The 12961-nt window shown below is 41.0% G+C and overlaps 1 long non-coding RNA gene across 3 annotated transcripts in view; it reads right to left on the bottom strand.

Moving 5' to 3' along the window:
- The window catches only part of LOC121918867, an 18765-nt gene extending 6876 nt beyond the window's left edge, over positions 1 to 11889 (bottom strand). Inside the window, exon 1 of one of the 3 annotated variants that reach the window (XR_006101320.1) lies at positions 11575 to 11889. This is a non-coding gene — a long non-coding RNA (uncharacterized LOC121918867). Of the gene's footprint in view, positions 1 to 42; positions 232 to 11574 lie in introns of those variants that run through there. The other 2 variants (XR_006101321.1, XR_006101319.1) reach the window with 2 other exon arrangements.
- Positions 11890 to 12961: the final 1072 nt, after the last annotated feature.

Below are 12961 nucleotides of genomic sequence, written 5' to 3'. Positions count from 1 at the left end.
CATGATAGAAAAAATCTGCCACATACTAATTTGTGCTCTTACTAGAAAAGTTTGCTGTACTCAGACAGAACATGTCTTGAATTAGGAATCAGATGCATTCTCATTTACCCATGTCCAAGATTCCATCATCCTTGTATAGCTCAGGTATGAAAAGAAGCTAGATCCAGATCATCTAGAAGACATCAGGAAGGCTGCCAGTAAATAAGTAAGAGTGTTCAGTTTCTAATTGTTCAGCATTCCTAAGGGCTCATTCCCACTACGATTTACTTCGAATTGCAGATTGGGTTAAATGTCTGTCATTCTCATTTAAGTTGGTTTTGATCCAATTCTGATCCAACAGAGTTCCTTAAAAGTGGGGTAAACATAGGAAACCCTCTCTTATTTGACACTACTTTTCAAAAGGTTCTTTTGAGAAGAACCAAATCACAAGCATGCTCAACAAGTGGGAACGACCTTGGGATCAGAATTGTATCTCACTGGAGGGGAGGGACTATGACAGAGGGATTGGCAGGGAGTGTCACCCATCCAGCCTTTGGCTGCTTGAAATCTGCCATTTTTGAGTGCTGCCCTTTCTCTACCCATGCATGTGGTGGCTTTTTAATGTTCCATTTTTACACTGATCAATTCCTTCTGAATCTGGCCATGATCATTTCTCCACAGTAAGAGGCAAACTTTTTTTGTTTTTGTTTTGTTTTTGTTTTTGTTTTGTTTTTGTTTTTTGTTTTTTGCTTTTCTTTTGGGGGAATCTGTTGCGTGTTGGAAGGGGATCTTTTCTGTGTTGTTGTTGTTTTAATAATTTAATGAATCTGAAATGCAATTTCTCATCATCCTGTTGAAGCTCCAAACAGAGCAAGGGGGAAATAATCTTGGGGGAGCACCACAAAGGATCCTCTTGTGTCACGAAAATTACTCCTGGCCCTCCTCCTGCTCAGCTTTCCAGCCTTTACTTTTGAGTAGAGCCCAGGCTGCTGAGGGGAAAAAGAGGGAGAAATTCTTTCTTTCTTCCACACTGGAAGGCTTCCTTCCAAGCCAGTGTGGTGCAGCGATTTGAATGTTGGACTGGGATTCTTGGGACTAGTGTTTGAATCTCAGACCAGCCATATAAACCTAGTGGGTGACCTAGGGCTAGTCACATTCTCTCAGCCTCAGAGAATGGCTATGGCGAACCCCCTCTGAAGAAACATGACTAGAAAACCCTTGATAATAACTTGAAGGTACACAACAAGAAACAACAGCAATCTATCCCTCTCTCCTTCTCAAATGCCAATTCTCCCTCTCTCTCTTCTCCCCTTGCACAGTGTTCCTTTGCAAAAGTAAACACAAAGCTTTCATTCTTTTTCTTCTTCTCTGCCAGAAGGAAGGAAGAAATGAAGGGTGGACTAACTGCTGAAAAAGAGACAAGGCACAGCAAAATGTAGGGCATGGCAAAAGGATGGCAAAGGCAAACTCCTCAGAGGATCCCTTGCCAAGAAACCCTGGGATAAGTTAGCCTTGGGGGGAGTCACACTCTGACAGTCTTAGAGGAGCCTCACTTAGTGAGGGAAACCCCTTTTGTGAGCTCTGGGTTCCTATAGAATCCAATGCTACAGTCCTAATGGCAACTTACCAGCAAGTAAGTGCCATTGCAATAGGGGGGTTTACATCTGAGTAGAGAGCCAGATTGTGGCTACGAGCCCATAAATTGAACGGAAATAAAGAAAGTTGATGCGGGGGAAGCACCACAAAGGATCTTGATGTCACTGAAATTACAGCTGGCTGTGTTGCCAAAATTATGCCTGGCCATGTCACCAATGACACAGTGATGCAATCAGCTTGATTGGGATTTTAAAGGGGGGGGGAATGTTGCAGCATAAATATAACTGGGGACAATAGTGGGGACCAAAAAAAAATCTGAATCCAAAAGATCCTGTTTCAAACTAGGAAAGGTGCCACGGTGAAACCGGATCAACGATCCAGATCAAAACCTCATTGCGAACTGGTTTAAATGGTAAGTGGGAATGAGCCCTAGAATATGCTACTGCAATCAAGAAAGCCTGCGGGAAAACAGAGATATGTTTGTATATGCAGATTCTCTTTCAGGTACTGGAAACTCATTCTTAGCTGAACAACAAATCTGCTTTCTGGACAAAGGTGCTTTGTTCTTCAGTTCTATGTCTGCTTCCCTGGGTCACTATTTTGTAACTGAAGCTCAAAAGCAGTGAAAGTAAATTCCAGAAGCATAGTTTTCTTCCAACCCATGTCTGTTCATAGCTGTCCCGTTTCCATTCAGTTATATCTTGTGAGCAGGCCTAGCTCACTATAGGTATACATCCCAATTACAATTGCTTCACTTTTGGCCATTGTAGAGTAGGGCCCTGGCCATCTTGTATCCATAAAGATAAGACATTCCTAATTGCTTCATTATCTTCTCCTCCTCTTTTATAACATCATCATTATCAAAGTTGGTTTCTCTGATTTTCTTTTATAACTACATTTGGGTCAATGCCTCATCCTCTTTCTTTCTTGTAAAAGCAGAAGAAGACAGTCAGGTCAAAATGATAGAACATTTTTTTAGTGGAGAACCAGAAAGTTTTGTTTTGCTCATACAATGTTTTTAGGTTTCTCACAGCTGATCTGCTCAGCCTGCAGTTTGCAGAAACTGACTAGATAGGCCTTTGGTCTGACTCTGAAATGCTGAAGCTGAGCCCTGAAACAGAGTGGCTGACTGTCAGTCATTAACGCTTGTTCAGCCTGAGCTACTTCACAGGGTTGCTATGAGGATAACATGGGGTGAATGAGAGCTGTGGGGAACATTGTGGGTGAAGTGGAGAAGAGGAAAGCCTTCAACTTATTGGAAGAAAGACAGGATATAGATGATACCAACTAATAATAATATCCATTTGCCTTCTGGCCTTAGGGAAAAGCAGTAATGGAAGAAACTTCAAGGGAAATATAAAACACACTACTTCTACATTTCAGTATTTCCAATTGCTTATTCAGATGCACATCTAGATTATGGACAGGGATGTGTGTGTGTGTGTGTGTGTGTGTGTAAAACATATTAATAATTTTTTCTACCCTCAATGGGAAAGGGTGTCTTAACATGTTAAGACAGCCAGGTCAAAAAAATGTCAACTGCCATGAGATGTTTTACTTTTCCGGCCTTCTTTTTGTGGAAACTCCACAATGTTTTTTTCCCCCTTAATTCCACAATGGTTTTATTTATTTATAGCTCCACAAAGAACATTGTTTTTGTAAAAAGTGTTTTGTATAAAATTCAATCATTATAGCACAAAAACATCACTTTTAGTGCAGACGGTTCTTCACAAAATATATAAAATCACTGATCACAACTCTTGTAAATATGCCAAAGGGGTGAAAAAAACTTTTGATATTTTTAATTCTTCCATACAAGAATAGAACAAGGGAAGATTTGCATCTCTAAGAGGGATGTTCATCCAAATACACAAAGGCCTACCATGTACCACCTTCCTTTTTCTTCACCATGCCTCCCATCCATCCACTATTCTTGTTAGAGGGAGACAGTTTCAATGAAAAACTGGCTCGGAAGGCTTCTGCCATCAACTGGATATAGCCAAATTTCTGCATCCTTTAATCAGTTCCTCATCAATTTCTTTTGCTATCTCAATCAAGCAAATTTGACTGCTTGCCATCATTAGAGTTTGTGTCACCTGGCACGGTAATTTTGGAATGGGTCAGCAGCAGTAGCAGCAACAGCAGTGATCTCCCCCTGTCAAATGGTTCCCAAACTCTGAGTGCTGCTTTCCAAGGCCTGGCTGGGGGAGCATTTGGGAGAGAGGGCCAGAGTTGAGGACCCCCACCCCACTAAAGATAGGGTGTTTCTGGGTGGGGGACTCCAGCTCTTTGGCAGCAGCAGTTTGACCAGATAGTGCATACTCAAGCAGGCAGAGAGACTCTTCTCCCATGCTCCTGTCATTGTGCTGCCCGGCCCGCTGCCACCACCACTGAAAAGACTGGCCAGGCAGTGCAGAGACAAGCTGGTGGCAAGAATAGTCTCCTTGCATGCTTGCCTGTGTGTTGCTCAGCCTCGCCACCATGCTGTACCTGCCACCAAAGAACTGGAGGACATGGAGCTGCTGGCCTGGCAGGAAAGGGAGGAGACTCCCACACAGATAGCAAAGCTGACATACCTGGAACTTCCTCAACTGCTCCTGCCACCCTGCAGCTTTTCTGGGTCTTATGGAGCTGCTAGCTAGTCAGGAGAGGGTTGAGATTCCCTTGTCCAGGCCACCATAAACTATAAACTTGCCAGACTGGGAACGGTGGTGGTGGTGGGTGTGCATTTTTTCAAAAGAAAAAGAAACAAAACAGGGGGATATGAATATGTATTTCCACACTGCTACAGTTGTAAGATATCCCCTTGCAAACTACTAGGTTCTCATTTCATTTCTGTGACTTTATTTTCCTAAATTTTATGCACCTAAGTGTTCAGATGATAAGACCTGACATTCTTCTTTAGTACAAGGTAATTATTCCAACCAAGGATAATTGCCTGATGCTTTCCTGTAAGCTTTCATGCTCTGTAGGCTATGCTAGTGAGATGACAGATTTTGTTTTCCCCTCTGACTTGTGGGTATTTTAACTGTGTAATCGTCTATCTTTTCTCTGGAAGAGTCAAGCAGAGCAAAGGGATAATCCAGAGAGGGGAAGCCTAATGAATTTGGTGGGATGCCATCATAGTCAGATCCTTGTACATAAAATATGCTTTAAGTAGGTTTGTAATGAATGAAAATGTATTTGCCAGTCAAAATTCTTGTTATAGCTCTGAGAAGATAGTAGCTGTGTTTCACCACAGCTGCCATGTAAACATCCTATGGAATCATGAGGTTTGTAGTTTGGAGACACATTGGAGTTCTTTGTCTGAGAATTTTGAATGCTCCTATTAAAACTAAGAATCCCGGGATTCTAAAGGATATTGCTGTGGCAACTAAAGTAGAATATAGCACTATAACTGTGTACTGTGAATGAGGAATAGACAACCAAATCTACTTTGTTTTTTTAAGGCAATTTGCTAAATCTGCCAACTATCTATCATCAAGTTCAAAAGATACACTGCTTCTGTAGTTTGCAACTGCTGTTCATAAACATATTTTCAACATTATCTTTCTAACAAATGCAACAGCACCATAAATGAAACTATTCTCATTATATTAAAGCATTATATTATAATAAAGAAAAATGTTTGCTATACCTCCATGGTCCATGAACATTTACAGAATCCCATGAACAGTCAATGCTCTCATTAGCTTTGAGTGAGCTCCACCATGACAAATAAGAATACACTGTGGCCACTATTTTGCTTGTTTTTGTTTTATGTGTACACACACACACACACACACAGAGTTTTGGAAGCATGGTGTTCAAGTTTTTATTTTTCACTCTGGGTTTGTTCATCATACGGATAATATTTCAGACAGATCTTGTAGCACCTTAGAGACTAAGGGGCTGGACAGACAGGCAGCTCCATGCCGCCCGTCTTTCCCCCTCTTTGGTTCTGCAGAAGCCACACTGCACAGGACCAACACGCTGTCAAAAAGAAGCTGCCTAGAGCAGCTTCTTTTTTGCAGCGCCACAAACAGGAAGGGGCGTCGCCATGATGCCACTTCCTGTCTGCGATGTGCGGATGCTGCACCATCATGGCAGCCCCCGTGTGGACCAGAGGCTGCCATGATGGCACCACTGCCATGCACTAGGGTTAGGGAGTGTGTGGTTGCTGTGTGCTCCCGAAACCTAGTTTCGCCACCAGCACGCCGCTTCCCACTCATCTATCTTGGGCCTAACTGAAAGAAAGAAACTGGCTGCATGAGCTTTCATAGACTTCCATCTACTTCCTCAGTTGCTTTTTAGTATTTCAGTATTCAGTGTACAAAAAAAGAATGCAAAATAAAAATACTATTCCTTCCTTCTAGTCACTAGAAATATAGATATGTGTCCATTTGTCATATCATTTCTTTGTATATATTAAACACTTGATCACAGTAGGTAGCACACTTTCTGATAAACCTGTATTGCAATCCAAAACAGCAGGAGTGAAATAGCTATGAATGCACATTCATTCCCTTTTAAAATAAATGAATGTTTTAGCCACATCACATGCAGCAGACAAGACATCTTATATTGTCTTAGTTTCATAATATACACGATAAAGCCTTGCTTTGTTTGCCTTGTGCCACCTTGATGCACACTGTCCATGCAGATTTACTCAAAAGGTAAAGCTCACTATACTGTATTCAGGAGGGCTTCTTTATCATTAGTTAATTGGTTGTTTAGGCACCTGGGGCATACATTCACAGAAAGAACTCTCTTCATCCCTGAATTTTACTATGGCAGCAAAAATAATGTTCAAATTTGCTGTTCTTTCATGACGCACAAAAACAGACAGAAAAAAGGCTGCCTAATGGTAGGGCTGGCTCTGCAAATTATTCATAGTTCCCAGCCAGTGTGGTGTAGTGGTCTGAGCATTGGACTATGACTTTAGAGACCAGAGTTCAATTCTTTGCTCAGCTATGGAAATCCACTGGGTGACCTTGGAATCATTAGATTTCTCTATTGGTATGGCTTGACTAGAATTCCTGATTAATCCTGAAGTTAATACTCTACTTTATCAAGTTAATCACTTTCAGACTATTACAAATCATTAGAATAGTTGACTCTTCCTCTAGTAGATTCAGAAAGACAGCAAGACCCTATAAGAAACATAAAGACTAAAGGAAATGTGTCACCTGACTTTGTTGCTAGGTAGCAGAACCAGCAGGAATATAGCTAGGAAAGAATTTAAGAGCTGGAAGTGGGGGAAATTGAAGTGGAGTGGAAAGGAAAGAAAGTAAAAAATAAGTACTGATTGGAGAGGAGTGGGGAACTGGTTTATTTGCTTATGCCAATCATCCATGGCACTTACAGTATACCAGGCCCTTTGAGGCTGAAGGGCTGGTGTTTTTCCCATCACCATTCATTGCTCTCTGCATCTTTTTGGGAGATGGAGTGTGGATTGTGTCTGTCTTCAGTTCTCCTCTTCTCCTGGTTTAATCTTGATTTTCATAGGATGTTTTAGTACAACATAAAAGAGTATTGTTACTTGGGATGAGGTACAATGAACTCCTTTGGACTCCTTTAGTGTGGTTATTCTTGCTTAGACTGTGCTAGGCAATTGCATAATTAAATGAAAAGCTTTCCTCAGCCCCACCATCCATTTCTTCCTCTTTTGGCTTCACCTGTCCTGGTTCATCTAACCCATACACACTCTGGCTGGGAGGAAACAATTAACTGAGAGTGCTGGCAAGGACAGTAAATCTTCAGCAGTGTTGACAACAAGCATCAAAGATGGAATGTTTTACCAAAATCCCCGAATTCCCCAATATTTATTATTATTATTCACTCAAAATCCCTGGAAAGAAATTCATGAAATTTCTGGGATTCCGAGGAATTCCCCAGAAATTGGCAACACTGATCTTCAGCACCCAAAAAGCACCCTTGCCTGTGGGAGTCCATTCAGAGCAATGCATTTGTCAAGCATTCTGATTCAGGGAAACCAACAAGCAGCAAGGTCAACACAATCCAAAGGTCAAAGAAGGCAAGAAGTCAAAAGACTGAATTGCAGGAGTCTAGAGACAAGAATGCTGGCCAGAAAGCCGATTGATTGCTTCCAGAGCTAGCCCTAGGCAGATTCAGCCCTTAAATGAGCTGACACCCACTGGTTTTAATCAAAGCATTTCCATTGCTACTTCCACTGCAAGCAATCTGATTGAGCATCGTTGGTCTGCTCTTCTATCACTGTACCTCATTCTTGGTCTTGGAGGCTGTGCTGCCTTCCCAGCTGTGTCCTCTGCCCCATCAAATGCTAGTGAGTCTTGCCATTGTCCTGCTGGCTAAGGCTGCTCTTCACCTGAGGAATGTGCCTGGGTCCCTTCTTCGGCTTCTTCTTCAGACTCTTCTTCCAGGACCAGTCTTGGCCCCTGCCATCACCCCTGCTTCCTTTCTTCTCAGCCTCTGATTTAATAAGTCACATGCTTTGAGTATTTTGATGTGGTTGGAGCTACTAGTATGGAACCAAAAGATGAATGCAACTAAACCAAGTAAGATAATTGTGGACCCTTCTGAGTGTTGTGGAACTGCAGCTCCCAGCAAACTAATGGTGAAGAATTTTGGGAGTTTCAACAACATCTGCCTTCAAGACATTTTCAATTTATGGATACTCTAAGGCAAACCTATCACAGGGTTTCTGGGAAAGATTCGTTCAGAGAGGTTTGCCTTTGCTGTTCTCTGAAGCTGAGACAATACAACCCAGCGGATTTCAGTGATTGAGCATTAATTCCAACCCTGGTCTCTAGCATCATAATCCAACACTCAAACCACTACATCATGCTGGCTCAACAATATCTTGAGGACACCACAGTTCCCACCTTTGAGGTAAATACATGTCCTCCTTATATCTGCTCAGAGGTAAATTCCACTGAACCCCTGTGAATAATAATAATGTGCTTATTACTATTCATGCACTGCTGGGCATTTGAATAATTAAATAAAAAATAATATTTTCTTCAACTTCCCACCCCTCCCCCAATTTCCTACTCTCTTAGATTTTCTCTCTCCCCCCCTCCCTCCCTTTCTCACTGCCTCCACCCATTGTGCTTTTCACTAGTTCTTTTCTTCCATGGATTAAACACGTTGTAGGTTCTGGTAAAATCAGAGTTTGAAGCTAAAAGATAATGCTAACTGAATTCATGTCCTATCCTTCCTGCCTATGTCTTTCTTTAAAGAAATTAACTCAGAAGTTCCATTGAGATAAATGAGCAAAATATTTCTTTTAACTCTGATCTCTGCAGATCATGCTTTTGAAAGTATCAGTAATGCTTCTTAGGGGCAAAACAGACTGCCCCAAAGGGGCGGCTTGAAGCTGCCCCTGAGAAAGCCAGATTGGGGGTGCGGCAAGCACATGCCATAGCCCCAATCCACCTTTTTGCCAGTGCAAAAAAGAAGCAGTAAATTGCCTCTCCTTTTTGCGCTGGCAAAAAACTGGCTTTTCCTGCCCCACCACAGCTTTACGATGCTTCTGTGGCATGCTGGTTGCTGGCTCATAAGGTAGGCTCGAGGTAGAAGGCTCAGGCCGGTAGATGTTACTTAGGGTGCATCTATATTGTAGAAATTTTGTAGTTTGACACCACTTTAACTGCCATAGTTCCATCCTGCAAAATCCTGGAATTTGTAGTTTTGTGAGGCACCAGCACTCTGGCATAGAAGGTTAAAACCTAGTAATACTAGAAATCCCAGGATTCCATAAAATGGCACTTCAGCACTTAAAGTGGTGTCAAACTCTATTATTTCTATAGTGTAGATGAACTCTTAGTCAAGCATATGGAAATAAGTTGTTGATGTAAAATATATGGAAACAAGGGGGAGGAGAAGGAGGAGGGGAAGTTCCTATTTAATAAATAACATAATAAGGAAAATGAATCATGTACATGTTGGTAAAGAGGGTAGGAAAAAGAGAAAAGATACAGAACAGTGACAAAACCGAACTAAATAGAATTTAAAATGTGATCCCATTCTTGGCGATAATCTTTCCCAGCCTAATAGTTTTCAGACATGTTGGGACTCCCACCATTCTCAGGAACAATAGGTTTATAGGCTTTGACGTCCTCTGAGGGGAAAAATCTAGACTGGGAAAAGCGTCTCTAAAATGACAAAAAGAACACTTTTGAAGATGCTAATAATAGAAGGCACCCCTAGGATACATGGTGACAACTTCTATGTCATTTTCTGTAAATCCCACAGTCTATCCTGATAATCATTATTTAAATAATGAGTTAATTAACTATAATATAACTGCTAAAACAATTTCAATTATTAGCACTGGTGGTAATGAATTAATTTCCCCCTATCTAATGTTTAACATCATGGAATTAATTTTGAAACCTAACCCTCCAAGCTGTGCAATTTGTATTAGTTAACCATTTTAATGGGTCTCTGAACTACAGTTTTAACCAGCCCAGTATTAGGATATTCTACATCATGGTTAACCTCAGTGTTATCAGTAATGGGGTTATTTATTTATTTGTTTATTTTAACTTACAGGCAAAATCAGAGGTGTTAAACCGTTAGGCTCTTGTTTATTTTTCCCACTACAGTCAGATTAAGCATTAAGAATATGTCCTTTTTAGTGATACTGATTTGTTCACTCCCATGTATTTAGTCAGTCTCTTTTCTCTCTTTGTCGAGGGAGTCGAGGCTACAAGCCTCTGAAGTCAGTTCAGATGGTTATCTGAAATTTCTCTTTGTAGTGCTCTTCGAGGTCAAATCCATTACAGCATACGCTCAGACTGACTTTGCACACTTAACTCCACTGGGCTTACTTCCAGTTCGAGGCACACAGCTGTGCTCCTATGAATGTGCTTCCCATAGATACAAGAGATGTTTTATATATAGCCACATAAGCAGGTATAGAAATAGTTGTTCTATATCCAAGAGAAATTTGAGTCAGTTCAATAAGCTGTGCCTAAGCAGTAGCTAAATAAAGGTATGCTGATTTTATAGCCACAGTCAAATTTACAGCTACTGAGCAATATCACAATTCCACCTATCACAAAAGCACCATTTTTGGCATAATGTAGCAGAAACATTGTACAAATAATCAGTGGTGTCACTAGGGTTGGTGTCACTCCCTCCCATTGACCTCCTCCCATACCACACTATACAGAATCCTTAGCAAAAAAAATTAGGTATTAATGTTACTCCTAAATTATAATTTCCATATATCACTGAATGTAAAGACAATAGTTGTGACATAAACAACTAGCAAAATTAAAATTACACCTTTAAATTACAATATCATACACACAACCTAAATGTGTTTACATGTACACAGTTCCATGTGGCTAAAGTGAAAATTTGTTAAGATGTGAGGTTTTTAAAGAAAATATTTTTTAAAATTAAAAAAATGATTTTTTAAAAAAATATTAAAACCCGGGGCCTTTCTTTCTCATCCCCCCTCACCACTGTGCCTTGCCCCACTCACACCATCTCCTCCACTGAGCTCCAACATTTTAAAGAGATGCAGGTGAAAGCCACAGCCTGTTTCTGCCCCAAGGCAGATGTTTGGGGAGCACTGGTGTCATCTTCTGCTTAGGGTGTCACCTGGTGTGGCCCACATTCCTTACACACCCTTAATGATGGCCATGCAAATAATGGGTTATTTATAATTAATTTCATTTAGCAGTAATTAAGATACAACTAAGTGAAACTATGGTCCAAAACACACTGCAGAAATAATCCAGTTTAAGACCACTTTAACCTCAGAAGGAAGCACAAGCAAAAAGTTCTCTGAACAAATTTGACAAGTAAACCCTGTAATATGCTTGATATGGTCACCATAAGTCAGAAATGACTTGAAGGCACACAGCAGAAACAACACTTTGCCTTTTGACAATGAGTCCCAGTAATCCAAATAAGGATCACAAATCTGGTAATCAACACAAGGATGGCTTGGTTTCATAGAAAAATATGATGGTGTCATGCTCCTCCTTAAGAGTTTTCTTCAAAAAAACAAAACAGACATACCACAGCTGGAACAGACGCCTGACAGCCAATTGGGTTCTTCAGAAGAAAGAGCTCCAAATCCTCTGGGAAGAAGGAGGCTTTGGCATTTGGCAGAAACCCTTCCCCACAGGCAAAGTGAGAAGCTATGCTGGTCTGCAAGATGGGTGCAGCTGATCAGGCTGGTATTATAAGCTGGGTGGAGCTTCTTCCATTCAAATTGCTGGAAGCAAATGTGTGGTTTAACCTCCCAAGCTGCATTGGCTGTTGTGAGTACAGTCCCCTTTGTTTTTGCAGACTTGAGATTCGGGTCCCTCACATATACGTGAGTGGGAAACGGAGGTGAAAATAATGGTGTGTGTGCCACAGGCGCACGCCCGCAGCCGCCCATGGGACCATGCTCCCATTCAAGCCAATGGGGCTTGAGTATACACAAATTTCCATTTTCACAGGGGGGTCCAGAACAGGTCCCCCACAAAAACAGAGGGGCAATTGTACTTGATTTACTACCGTGGACTGTTTCTTGACTCTGGTACCATACTACTCCTATTCAGACTCTGTCCTAATCTATGGCCTCTGACTTTGCGTGGTTTATGACCTGATAGCTTTTGTTCCCTCAGCTTCTGAACTTCTGCCTACAGGTGCTGTGTCAGGTAGGACACCTACCACAAAATCCCAAGTATGGCTTGGGAAACAGGCCTCAGCTCCCATAGCAATCACTGTAGATTTGTGATAACCCACCTCCTTCTGCATACTTAATACCACTCTCTTTTTTAGCACACTTATGGCAACTGATGTGATCTAAGCCTTAGATAAACTGTATACTTCTATAGTTTACGTTGATAAAAGCAGCATCTGAACTTTAGCCAGGAACTGCATAAAGGAGAATAAGATACAAGGCAGAGATAGAAAGAATCTTCTGAATAAACATCAGGAAGAAATGTATTCAACAGAATTCATTCAGATACCTGTCCTGGCACACAACAGAAAATTAGGAATGTTAGAGCTGAATTTAGGGCTCAAGATTCTCCTTTCCTAAATGAAAACATTTTAAAATGCTGTTTTTCAGAACATGTAATATTACCATAGCACAATGATTTAAATATCTCATTTTTTTAAAAAAAATGCCAATTTTGTGCTGACAAAAAAATGGAACTGGGAGAAATGAAAGTGTGTCCAGGTAAGGTGGACAATACAACTTTAGGAACCAATCAACTGAAGCTTCTACTTTAAATGGTGTGTTGAAATAAGGAATAAAGAAGACAACAATTTTTTAAAAGTTACTGCTGCTAATTATAAGGGGGTCAAAATGTATGCGTTTGATTTACACATTTTATTTCAAGAATGGCTGAACGTCTCTTAAAAAGGGAGGTGTTGTCAGGCAGCTTTTCCTTGATCAGCATGTTTCTCG

Source organism: Sceloporus undulatus, chromosome 1 (genome assembly GCF_019175285.1).
Source record: "Sceloporus undulatus isolate JIND9_A2432 ecotype Alabama chromosome 1, SceUnd_v1.1, whole genome shotgun sequence".
Lineage (NCBI taxonomy): Eukaryota > Metazoa > Chordata > Lepidosauria > Squamata > Phrynosomatidae > Sceloporus > Sceloporus undulatus.
Note: the sequence above shows the minus strand (reverse complement) of the source record. Positions and strands in the feature narration are given on the sequence as shown.